The sequence below is a fragment of the Perna viridis genome, chromosome 5 (assembly GCF_037379345.1).
Source record: "Perna viridis isolate PV_CMFRI_1.1 ecotype Kerala chromosome 5, ASM3737934v1, whole genome shotgun sequence".
Lineage (NCBI taxonomy): Eukaryota > Metazoa > Mollusca > Bivalvia > Mytilida > Mytilidae > Perna > Perna viridis.
The window spans coordinates 6,682,574-6,696,459 of NC_142449.1; the positions used below are offsets into that span (position 1 = coordinate 6,682,574).

A 13,886-nucleotide genomic window follows, 5' to 3' on the forward strand; every position below is an offset into this window, starting at 1 on the left:
ACACGCTCGATAAAGCAGCTATTGGCGTAAGAAATATTTATAAAAAAGATAAAGCTTTATTGAAAATCTTGAATAATCTTGGTGGGAATAAAAAGAACGACGAACAAAATGATGTGTCTTTACAAGCATTATATGAACATTTAAAGAGCTAAATGCAAGCCAGATTTTGATTTTAATAATATCTAAATGATGTTGAATTGTTTTCGAATTGCCCAATAACGGAAGTTGAAATAAAAATCAAAGACAGAAGTCATGAAAGTCGTTAATCGTCAAATATTCACCGTCACTGATATTTTTTTAATAACAATATACTTTTCTCTTGGAAAAAAAAAGCTTATTTGTATACTTGAAAAGTGCATTCGACACAGTATGGAGGTCAGGGCTATGGCAAAAAAAAAAAAAAAAACAAAACAAAACAAAACAAAAAAATACAAAAGAAAAAAAAAAGAAATATGACATAAAATGAAAATTGTTGAATGTTATTTATAACATGTATCAGAATTTAGTGTCGTGTGAAAAAAGGTAACACACATCAGATTTTCCCCGTTGTGATTTAAGAGTAAAAGAGGGAGAAAACTGATCATCTTATTTGTTTTCGTAGTTTCTCAAAGATTTTAAGAATTTTTTATAGAGAACAAAATATAGAATATTCAGAAACAATAGATGATTTATGTCAAGAGTCATTACTTGTGTATGTAAAGTTGTTTATCAATCTATATGTTGATGATACAGTCCTATTATCAGTATCTGAGACTGCAGAGTGTTTGCAACGAACCCCGGAATCCTTTGAACAATATTGTGATACATTTGTATATGGAAACTTAGAATCAATACAAAGAAAATTTCTGCACTGCGAAAAAAAAAGCAAAAAAAAACAAAAAAACAAAAACAAAACAAAAACAAAACAAACAAAAAACAAACAAACAAACAAAAAACAAACAAACGGAAAAAAAACTTCTGATCAAGCACAAAAATTTTTATATGCATTATATAGAAAAATCCATAACACCAGCATCCCGGTTGATCTGCAACTAAAGCTTTTTGATTCACTTGTAACACCTATTTTATTTTGTGCCGTTTAGGTGTGGCGTTTTGAAAAAAAACCAAAGATAACATTGAAAAAATCAAAGACTGAAGTGTCGCTTATGATATTGACCAGGGAACCAGTTTATGAACCAGATTAAGCAAATGGCAATGAATATTCATAACTATATAGTTTTGTAACGAGCCTCAGTGCCTGAATTGGAAACTGGGTAATGTTTACAGCTAACCGATCATTTCATATAAACTTCCCGTTCTCGTACAAGCAAGAAACACACGTGTATGATAATTTAGAGGTACATTTTTGTCTTGTATGAAGCTGGAACTATGACGCTGTGGTAATAAACACGGCGAAGATCGGCTGCATGATCTTGCGTATAACTACACTTTTATGCAACCATATGCGAATATTAAGTACTGAAATGACGAGTGCAAGAAGTCGCTAACAATATTAGCGACTTAATGACCTCAAATTTTGTAAAAGAGTACGCAACCGTACTCCAAATATTTTGGAATACAGTGAGTTAGGAAGATTTCCTATGTTCTGGAATAAATTGATAAATGATAACAATCCGTCATCAATTTTGTGTAGACTGATGTTTAAACTTCATAATAGGGAATCAGTTGAAATTTAAATGGATTTCATATGTAAAATATATATTTAACGATTGTGGTTTAAGTTTCATCTGGAATGATCAAATACCGATGAACAGTTTGTTAATAAAAAGTGTCACCAGGCAAAATCTGAATGACAAATTCATTCAGAACTAGTTTTTTTTCGAGGGGAGAATTTTATTCTTTTTTAAAGAAGGATTTAAAATGGAATCTTATTAACTAAAACTCAACTTGAGTGACCGAATATACATAGCCAAACTTAGGTGCTCAAATATTAAATTTCCGATTGAAACTGGACGGAATACAGCGACAAAATGGAGTCTGCCATCTTTGCAACGATGGTTTAGGAAATGAATTTCACTACCTATAATAATAATAATATCAAAGGTCTTCGTGTACGTTATATACCACATTACTACATACAAATCCCGTGAGAATACAAACTAAAGGAGATGTTGTCATTCTGTAATGTAACTTAGCCATCTTTATCAGAAAATATTACGATTTCTTTTTAAAATATATATTGAACATGTGCTTACTTTTTTATGTGATTAAATGACATTGATATCTTGTCGTACTGTATATAATGCATTATTATTTGTGTTTTGTCCTCTTGTACACGCACGTGTATGAGGTTAAATAAAGTATTTGTCTATTGTCTACTACTCAAAGCAGCCGAATATGATTAAATTTGTAATGTTCAGTTATACAAAAGAGTGTGTGTGTGTGTGTGTGTGTGCGTGTGTGTGTGTTTTTTTTTTTTTTACAAAAAATGCTAATACTATATGAAGGTGACTGTACAATATGAATGTATGAATGTGAATTTGTATGTATACATATATTTTATGATATTGACTGTTCTGTGTATTGTGTCTGAGTATTTGCATTATTTATGTACATCATTGTGTTTTGTCCCCTTGTACACCTGCTGTGTCTGAGGCTATCAATAAATCAACGTTGATTGTTGCACAGTCCACGATTCAAATAATCCCAAATAACAAAGAGTGTTTGAATTAGATAGGACTGAAATCAATTAGAAATTATACTGTAAGGATTTGAAAAAAGTATTTTGACTAAGTTATACTAGCAGAACAAATTTGACACAATTACCACTCGTTCATAAACCGCTTTGAAGTTCATGAAACACTCCAACATAACCTCATGATGACATCTCGAAATTTAAAATCAAAAGAATTTTTTAAAGTTAAAAAATATGTTAAATCAAGTTTAGTCAATATAAAAACAATACGAGTGAGTAATGTATTAATTTTAGTACTAATGGTTTAAGTTCATTTGATGAATATAATAACATTATTGCAAGAACAATTCGAACTGATTTGTTTCTTTATTTTTAAAAAATGAAGCATACTTCAAAGAGAATGCATTGTGACAAGGATGACATTTAGGAACAGCTTTCTGAGTCTTTTGTAATATGTTAATAAACCATAATTTATTTAGTCTTTGCAAACTTTAATAGATTGCACGCATAAAAGAACAAAATAGATAAAAAAAACCATTACGAGTTTTTCATGATCATTTATTACGTTCATTTATTATATAGGGGTTTATTTTGAAATGCAACCATGAAGTTATGAATTTTTAAAAAAACATATTAGATGTTAGAGAGAGTAATCAAGGGAACCAAGGTTATAGCGGTAATCAAAAGAATGTAATCCAGGGACAAAGACCAGACATGGAAAACAGACATACACAACAAAGTAACAAAAGTAAATGAGCAACTCGGACTCCACTAAAAACTGGGAGCATGGACCAGGTGCACCGGTAGGGTAAGCGTCCTCTGCTTTTCTAGAAACACCCATCGAGTTGCTCATAAAAAGTCAAGTCCGGGGTAGACAAATGAGGGAAGAAAAACTATGACCCGTTAAATAAATCAGTTCTCATGGTGCTGATGGATACACCATAACGATCCACGAGTTCATGATAACGACCATAAAACTTCTGTAGTGATGATTTCAGTCTTGTAGCAACATAACCTTGTTCCAGAAGCCTATTTGTTAGAGTTCTAGCGCATTACAAAAAGTCTGCGTAAATTCGGCAAGCTACGTTTATCTACATTACACACTGCTTCTAGTCGTATACACCAATGTATACTTGTAAAAAAAAGTAGATTGCTGGTAGAGGGCAGCCCTATCAAGTTTCAAAACATTGGCTCTGTGGTTTCGGAAGAGTTAATTGATCGTAAAAAAGACCAAACCAGCAAACAAAACAAAACAAAACAAGAACAAGAACAACAAAAACACCCCCCAAATCCAAAATAAATAAATAAAAAAGTTAAAAAAAAAAACCGTCAAATTAGTAAATACTCCAACATTTAAAAGGATCAAAGTTGAAAGTATTTATTTTGTGCAAGACGACCTAAAGCACAATTCTAAGATGTTTCATAATTTCACGAAACTTTCGTTACATATAGATTTTATCTTGTGAAACACTTTTTATGAAATTTATTTGTACCTAACGGTTTTTGAAATATTTAAATCTAACTAACTGTTTTAAATTTAGTCAGAGTAGCCACGTTTTTTGACGGATCAAATATCCCAACATTAGTTCTGAACGGGATACCCTAAGGCACATTTAAGAAAGTAATCAAACAGCAAAAAGACCCCCCCCAAAAAAAAACAAAACAAAAAACAACAAAAAACAAAAAACAAAAAACAAAACAAAACAAAACAAAAAACAAAAACAAAAAAAACAATACCCCCAAAAAACCAAGACAAAGATAAAAAAACAAAAAAAAACCTAATCAAAAACAAGAATATAACCCCCCCCCCAAAAAAAAAAGTAAAAACGTTAAAGGAGTCAATAAGTCGGGCTGGTGAAAGGTTTTGTCCTCTTTATGATGATGCATTTAACCATTTTAATTGCTATAGTAAATATTATTTACTAAAATACCAAAAACGTAAAAAAATATTCGTTAGCATGTCTAGCGCAAGTATAAAACCATGCGGTAGCTTCCAACTTTCCGGTTTTCTGTTGATATTGCCATTGACCATACGGACTTTCCTTTTTGATTATTCCCTTTGACTATTGCTCAGAGTTAATCAGTTCGGTTATTTATTTACCCTTCATTCCCAGGGAAGATAGATCTCATCGAAGAGCCTATATAAGGAACCTGAATGTGTTTTCTATCTGTTAAGATTTTCGAAATCATGACAGGCGAAAAACCTATATCAGACCTCTACGGTTTATTTTCAGTAACATCTGATATGTTTTAAAAAATATCAAAGTTGAAAGTATTTCCTTTGTGCAAGACGGCCTAAAGCACAATTCAAAGATGTTTCATTGAAATCTGTTCATACAAGAAGAAACATGAAAAAAATATTAACATTGCCGCCGACGAAGCTAAGTGATGGCAATAGCTCACTTGGCCCTGTTGTCCAGGAGAGATAAAATTGGATTAAAGTCCAATAAATATTTATCGTTATAACTCATTATAAACAATTTCTAATTTTGTAAAATAATCGAATCTTCAATATAGCCTTGCTTGCTCATTGCAGAATAAAATATCAAGCGATCTGTAGTTTGTATTTTATAACATCACAGCGTAATAGTTGTAACTGCATCTAAATAAACCACAGTCACTTCACATTTTGACAGAAGCTTCTTATTAGTATGCCATATCGTGGGACAAGATTTCAGCCTAAAGCAACATAAACTTTGAGTTTCATTTGACGCATTTGTTAATATTTTAACTGTATGGTTCCCTTGACCCTTGGTGGGAACCTGTGATTACTTTTATGGTGAGTTTGATCATTAGTTTTTTAGCTAATTTCTTTGACACATATATGTTATGATTATCAACCTAGAAAGTATAGATTATTTTTACTTTAAGACAAAAAAGTTTTGATATCATCCATTTGGCGTGAAAATAACATGCCTGTATTTTCAATCCAAACTTAATCCATAAAAAATGTCACTTCAATAAAGACTTTTGAGTACATTTTCTTGTAGCAATCAGTATATGAAAGGCATAAAAGAATTGAATCAAATGTACTGTTGAGAGCTTTCATAATGGTCACAATGTTATCTCAATGAAATTAACATGACGAGGCGTGACAAATATATTGCACAAGCTTGTAGTGAAATAATCGAAAGTGTAACAGGCCGGTAGCATTAGATTGCTGTCGTACAATAGGTAGTCAGGTCACGGTTAACATTAAATACTTTTGTCACGCGTGGTCATTTGAGCTTGCAGTTATATTTCAATGATATTTCTTCCAAAGCTTCATGGATATTTTGACATACATATCACACCTTTTTATTTAAGCGAGCACAACTCATTAGGTGCATCGAGAACGGGGAGATCTACTGTAACATACACGTGGATTTAGTAAACGACATAATACTATTCGAATGAAATCTTATCCTGTGGATATTATTTCATTTTATTTTTTTCTGGCGGATATTTTTATTATGAAAAATTTTCAACGCCTGTCAAATAATTTCCACTGCTTGATGAATGACGATGCAATAAGTATTTATGAAACAGCCAAATGTATTCCTAATTGTAATAAGGTAAAAAAAAACTATAAAAAAACTGGTATGTTTAAAACGGCCCATGAAATTATATTGTCGATTCTAAATGTTATCTGAAATTATCCTGGATATTAATCAATATCTTAAAACATCCTGAATAACATGTCACATCAAAAACCATCCAAATCATTAACATCTAACATTGTGAACTCTTTTTACCTCTTAAAAGGTAAAAAGTTCCACTTTTGTAATAGTGCGTCTGAAGGAAACCATTTGGACACATGTTGAATCATGATAAAGTTGTGTATGGAAACAATTTAATGCTCTTTGAAAAAAAAAAGTAATCAACGGAATCAAACTTTTTGCAGAAATCAAAATAATATAATCTAGGGACAAAGTCCAGACATGGAAAACATACACACACAACACATATCATAACATAACCAAAATAATACATACCAAGTAACAAAAGTAAATGAACAACTCGGACTCCACTAAATACTGGGAGTATAGACCAGATGCCTCGGTAGGGTAAGCGGCCTCTGCTTTTCTATATAGACCCACTGAGTTGCTCATAAAAACCACGTCCGGGGAGACAAATATCTACAGATTAAATTTGATATTAATTTCTTTCAAGTGGAAATTATTTCACCCAGGATATTATTCAGGGCGCAAAATGATGAGAACAATAGTCCGGGAGTAATATATCATGAAGAGTGTGTAAAATAACAAAAAGTGTCCCTAATAATCATAAAAAAAACGAAACTGCAGTAGAGTTCGTTTATAAAAAATCTCAGGGGACTGTCTTTCTTACTTCTTGAACGGCAATAAATAGCATTACGTACAATGTTTACATTATAAGAACGTCTCATTGCAGTTAAAATCGTTCCTTTTTTATACATACTATATCAAAATTCCAGATTTTTAGGTTATTATAGTATAACGAGAATAAGTTTGGTGTATATGTCAAAGACACAACCCCAACGAGATGAAAATATCAGACCAAGGCCACCCAATGGTTTTCAATGAACGACGAGGAAAACCTCATACCACAGGGCGGACTGCAGCTGGTACCAAACATCATTATACACAGATATAGCGAAAGAGCTTGCCCCTATATATTCAAGAAACATAAAAAAAAAACTATAGGTGAAAACGAAACAAGAGGCCAGAAATTCCTGACTTGTGACAGGTGCAAAAAATGCGTCGGGGTTAAAGTACTTTGTCGTGATCACAACCCACTTTAAAATCTGACCACAGTGGAAAACAAATATGACACAATTAAACACACACAAAAATCAATTCAAAAAGGTCTGAGTCCCATACTACAACGGAAATGTCTAGATATGGCATACTTCAATATAGGTTCTGTCAAATATCAAAAATGACTAATATCAAAACCTTAAGAATTTCGAAGAAAACTGCACGAAAATGTTTAAGGATTTCAAATTGTCCTTAAAGAGTCTGTTTATACAAATGCTAGAAGCTTAACAGCGACTCTTTTGCTGCTTTAGATCTTATTTGGTTGGTTTTATACTTAATTTGAAAGATCAACATATGGTAATACAAAATACATTCGATTCAAAGACGGCAAGATAATCCAACAGAAACAATGTACCCTGGAACAACTAATATCTAGACACTGTAGTGCACTCTGGAACAAATTATACCTGTTGTTATAGCGTACACTGGAGCAACTTATTAGTACTGATTGAAACAATAAGTAGATAGTACACCTGAAGCAACTTCTAAATTGCCATTTTTAATTACAATTTGTTGTTCAATATCTCACACCTAGTGTACAACTAAAAGCGATAGAACATGACTCAAAACACAACAAGCCAGAAAAGGAAGCCTCCGTACCCCACTCAAGAAAACATATGGTAAAAATTATAGAGTCGTCTAACTGGAATTTGATATTTTTTGACTGAAATCTTATCATATGATATGGCATAATTATATAGACGTTCTGTCAAATATTAAGTGATTTATATCAAAACATTAAGAGGTTTCCGAAAGAACTGCAAGAACATTTTCCGAAAGGACGAAAGAACGGACTGACACCATGGTCAATATATACCTCCTGGTTTCAAAGAGTAATCAAGGGAACCAAGGTTATAGCGGTAATCAAAAGAATGTAATCCAGGGACAAAGACCAGACATGGAAAACAGACATACACAACAAAGAACATAAAGTAACTAAAATCATAAATACAAAGTAACAAAAGTAAATGAGCAACTCGGACTCCACTAAAAACTGGGAGCATGGACCAGGTGCACCGGTAGGGTAAGCGTTCTCTGCTGTTCTAGAAACACCCACCGAGTTGCTCATAAAAAGTCAAGTCCGGGGTAGACAAACGAGGAAAGGAAAACTATGACCCGTTGAATAAATCAGTTCTCATGGTGCTGATGGATACACCATAACGATCCATTAAAGATGTCATATGTTTTCCAATTAGTTCAATTGTTTTATTTTCTCACTTGTAAATAGAGTAACAAAGCAAAACGTATCTTTTAATGTTAATTTTTGTTGTTTTGTATTCATTTTCTGTTATTTCAAATGTTATTTTATACGTTTGGTCTGTTTACCTCTGGACTATTGATGTTTATATTAACGTTTATATCTTTTGACATCATCTTTAAATTTCCTATTGATCTTCCTAAAATAATTTAAAATGAATTATATTGGAAGTGAAACCCGTTTTCCAAAACTGTTTTTAATCATTTTAATTGGAGTATTCTTCGATTTAATCAAATTATCCCAGTCAAAACGAACATTTCTTGGAAGATAAAATTGTCATGCTTTGTACGTTCTGTCATTTATTTGAACTCTCTCATCTGAAAAAAGTAGTAAAATAACAATAGCAATTATCAAAGCTCTACCTGTTGTTATTTGTTGGATGAAGGAAAGAAAATATAATAGTTTTCATATTCTCGATATAATTTAGATTTCTACTCTTCTTTTAGAGTTATAGATGATATTGCCCTGTCAAGAATTAATTATCACCATCATTATATATTAGGGATTAAATGTTTTGCAGGGAAGAAATATACATATACATGTTGTATTTGATGAAACTATAAGTTTAAGATAAATACAATAATTAAAAGAAATATAATACGGTTAAAATATTAACAAAGTCGTCAAATGAATAACAAGTACTTTACTGACATCTCTTCTATTAAGTCTTGGTGGTAATTAATCCTAAGTCATATTCTTCAATGGAAGTTACAAATTAATACTGAAAAGACAAAAGTTGTTGTCTTCAGTAAAACATATAACAAAAATATAGAAGTGGCAGAATCGTATAAATATCTAGGCAAGGTTTTCAATTACAACCGCAGTTTCGACAGCGTCTAATAGATCAACCCAAAAAGCTCTTTTTGCTCTCATTTACTTTGATATCACCAATACTGTTATCCCGAGGTCTGGGGTTTTGAAAACATGCAAAACTTTGTTAAAGTGCATCTTAAATTTAGTAAAAAATATCCTTAAGCTGAGAAGCAGCACTCCGAATTTTATGGTTTATGTAGTAATGGAGAATTCCACTTGAAATACTTGTTAGAGTAAGAATGGTTAGCTTTTAGGCAAAAAATATGCAAAAGGAACACAAAATGTCAAATCTAATGGTTAGACTTCCGATTAAATTGCATGCCAATAATCCAAACAAATTTAGGTGGGTTAACTATGTTAAATCTATCTTGGATGATACGAGTCTTAGTTACTTATGGGGCGAGCACGTTAAAGAAAATATTAACTGATTTAAGGTCGCAGTCAAACAGACATTATGTGATTAATTCTATCAATCTTGGTTTTCCCAAATCTCGCATTGAATTTTATTCTACTTTTAGATGTGAATTCACAACGGAATCATATCTTCTCAAATTGTCTCCAGCAGAACGTATTTATTCGACAAGATTAGGATGTTCCAACTTAAAACTACCCATAGAAACTGGGAGGTGATATGGAGTTCAAAGGAATAAAAGAATATATTATCATTGTAATGAAGGGGGAGATGAATTTCACATATGTATTCTTCCAGTGTAATAATCCAACGGTTAAGTATTTAAGATCTCGTTACATCCCATATTACTACTCACAGAATCCAAATATGATTAATATCATACGAAAGTGTATGTGTTAAAATATAAATGTGAATTTATATGTATTCACATATTTGATGATATTGACTGTTCTGTGTATCGTGTCTGTGTATTGGTCCTATTTATGTACATGTTTGTGTGTTTTTGTCCACTGTACACCTACTCTGTCTGGGGCTATCAATAAATCTTGTCTTGTCTTAAATTCTTGTCTTCAAAATAAAATGTAGTTTTATTAATACAATATAGTATTAAATCTAATATATTCAATCCAATTTTTCTATACTTAAATATACATGTTTCTAAATGGAAGTAAAAGTCCAGCTTTTGTGACAAGATTTTTTGGGTATTCCAGTCAGAAATTTATCTTTTTAAGTCCCCAATACTTTTAGCGACTTCTTGCACTCGTAATTTCAGTACTTTATATTCGCATATGATTTGCATGAAAATATATTTATACTCCACGTAATACTGCATATCTGTGCCGTGTTTACCACAATAGCGTCATAGTTCTAGCTTCACACGATATAAAAATGTACCTGTTAAATATCATACACGTGTGTTCGTGTGTTTCTTGCTTGTATGAAAACGGAAAGTTTACATAAATGATCGGTTAGCATTGAACATTACTCAGTTCCCGATTCAGGCACGGGCTCGTTATAAGACTATATAGGTCATATACATTAGCAGGGCCGCAAATTCTATGAATATTCAATAATCTGGTTCCCTGGTCAATATCATAAGCGAACCAGAGATCGCTACAACGTACCTCGTTTAAAAACATATCATGCACATGTGTATGTGTGTGTTTTTTATTTGAATGAGAACGGGAAGTTTACATGAAAAGATGAAACGATCGGTTAGCATTGAATTTATGTAATATTACCCAGTTTCCGATTCACACACACACACACACACACACACACACACACACACACACACATATATATATATAAAATCAGGACCCCGACATCTATATATAACCATTGTCAGTAGTTTAATCTGATTCCGGGTAATTGAAAACATTCGGGTCATCACGGTTACGAAAGAGTGCGCAATCATATCAAAGGAACCAAGCTTTTATCGGAAGTCACCCGATTTTAGAGCATATAGCATTTATGCCATCTCGTCTTTATTTTTTTTCCATTATGCCATCAGTGACCCTCTGAAAAATCTTTACTGAATTCACCCAGAAACGTGATAAACATACAATGTTTGTTAATTTCCTATTTAGGTATTGGTAATCAGCTTCTGCTTTCAAAATGAAACAAAAGCATACGCTATAATAGTGAACTGAACTAATCTAGTAACTCAGTAATAAAAAAAAACAAATATAAAAACATATAAAATATGAAACAAACAGAGCAAGGGCAAAAAGATTTTCTTTTTTTTTTAAAGAGCGTATTTACTGTTATTACCTTTTTTCAAATATCTACTGACTTAATTTTCCAGACTCTCAATGCATAGAAAAAGGAACACATGTATACAAAAATAAAATAATAATAATAAAAAAACGAATTGAAGAAATGTACAATCCACATGATACACCTTATCTACATGAGCTTTGCATATTTTGTATTTCTTATTTGTTGTGTTAATATTTCAAGTTATTTATTTTCGCCGCGAACAATTCTATTTATTTTAATTCTGAAATTCGCTGTTATATTAAATCAAACAGAGATCTATATGCTTCCAGTGTTTTCATTTGCTTTAAGTTTTCTGCATATTTTCTCATGTTTGTTTTGACATGACTGTTTCCTTTCTCTCGTATTCCGTTTCCGTCACATCGCTTGGTTTTTGTTCAAATATTTTCGAATTTTTCGTCTACCGATGTCGCCCTCATTTCAATTGCGCTTGGTTACATTAACATAACACACTCGTATCATCATATCGAAACACCTGTATCAATGGGTATTCCACCCCTTTTCCTTAATGATTCCTCCCCCTTTCTGCAGGACCCTTCCCTTTTTCTTTGTGTTCCCTTCTTTAATGATTCCATCTGCCCTTCTTTATAGATGTTAAGAGGTGTACTACTTTTATTCGATTTAATCACTCTTCGCGATGGAGCTAAATACTATATTTTTATATAGATTATAGAATTCAATAGTCCTCGTTGTTTCTATGACAACACTCATTAAAATCAAAGACTTTTAAGTCGCTAATCGTCAAATATTCTCTGTCACTGATTTTGGCATACTTTCAATAATTGAAATGGAAGGAATGAGATATGCTTTAAAATATTTGTTCCCTTGACATGATTGCGTACTTTTTCGTAACCGTGAAGACCCGAATGTTTTCAATTACCCGGAACCAGATTAAACTACTGGCAATGGCTGTAAATAGATATCACGGTCCTGACAATATATAACGAGCCCATGTGTTCGAATACTATGTAAAATTACATAAATTTAATGCTAACCGGTCATTTCATCTTTTAATGTAAACTTCTCGTTCTCATACAATTAAAACACACACATAGATATATGTATCTTATTTTATTAAGGAGGTACGTTTTAGCGATCTTTAGGTCGCTTATGATATTGACCAGGAAACCAGATTAGGAATCAGATTAAACAACTGGCAATACATATTCATAAATATCGTGGCCTTACTAATGTATATGACCTATAAAGTCTTGTACCAAGCCCCTATGCCTGAATCGGAAATTGGGTAATGTTCAATGCTAACCGATCATTTCGTGTAAACTTTCCGTTTTCATACAAGCAAGACACACACGTAGAACACACGTGTATGATATTGAGAGGAACATTTTCATCTCATATAAAGCGATGACTTTGACGTTATGGCGGAAAACACTGCATATATCTGCATCATTACGTGGAATTTAAATAAATATATATATAATTATGCAAATCATAACAAAGTACTGAAATTACAGGTGCAAGAAGTCTTTAACAATATTAACGACTTAAAAACTGATTTGTTAGTCACGGTTTAACACAAACGTAATTTCTCAGCAACCAATTAACAACGAAACGTTTATACAATATTATAACTACTTTTTGAAATAAAGCCTTTCAAAAATACACATTGCTTATTAAGCACTACAATGCTTAAATGTCCTGAAATACCAAAAAATGATTCTTTTAAAAAAGAATTAACGAATAAAAGAAAAAAAATAATAAATGTGTAAACGAACTTACCTTTACAGAACTCCAAAAGATTTTAATCCATAATGCTGAACACTGTAGGACTAGCATACTATCTTTGATGGATTCTACACGGTTAAAAAGTTTAAGGTTGTCACGCTTCCAGAAAAAAAACCAATGAGCTGAAACCTTCCAACCTATCAATAGATCAATATATAATTATCTAATACAAACGCGTTTTGTGCATTTCAAAATTAGAAAATGATGGCATACATTTCAGTCCTGCTCCGCGATGTTACTTTTATTACGTATATCGATTTTAATTAATACTATTAATATTTTCTATCAATTTGATTTTCCGAGTTGAGGACATGTTCAGAATTTTAACTTGTTTTACGAACTGTAGAACATGCTGGTTTTATATTTGTTTCGAGAAATTGCTTGGTCTTGTCATGGTCATTCTTTTTTCTGTTAAAAGCGTGGTTAAGACGGACATATCTGTTAATTAACGTATTACTTTTGCTT

The 13,886-nt window shown here is 32.0% G+C and overlaps 1 protein-coding gene across 1 annotated transcript in view; it reads right to left on the reverse strand.

Annotated features, from left to right (window-relative positions):
* Window positions 1–13,635, reverse strand: part of LOC148615763 (uncharacterized) — a 35,205-nt gene extending 21,570 nt beyond the window's left edge. The window contains exon 1 of the mRNA XM_088581562.1: window positions 13,416–13,635. The gene's annotated coding sequence lies outside the window, so the exon portion shown is untranslated. The remainder of the gene's footprint in view (window positions 1–13,415) is intronic.
* Window positions 13,636–13,886: the final 251 nt, after the last annotated feature.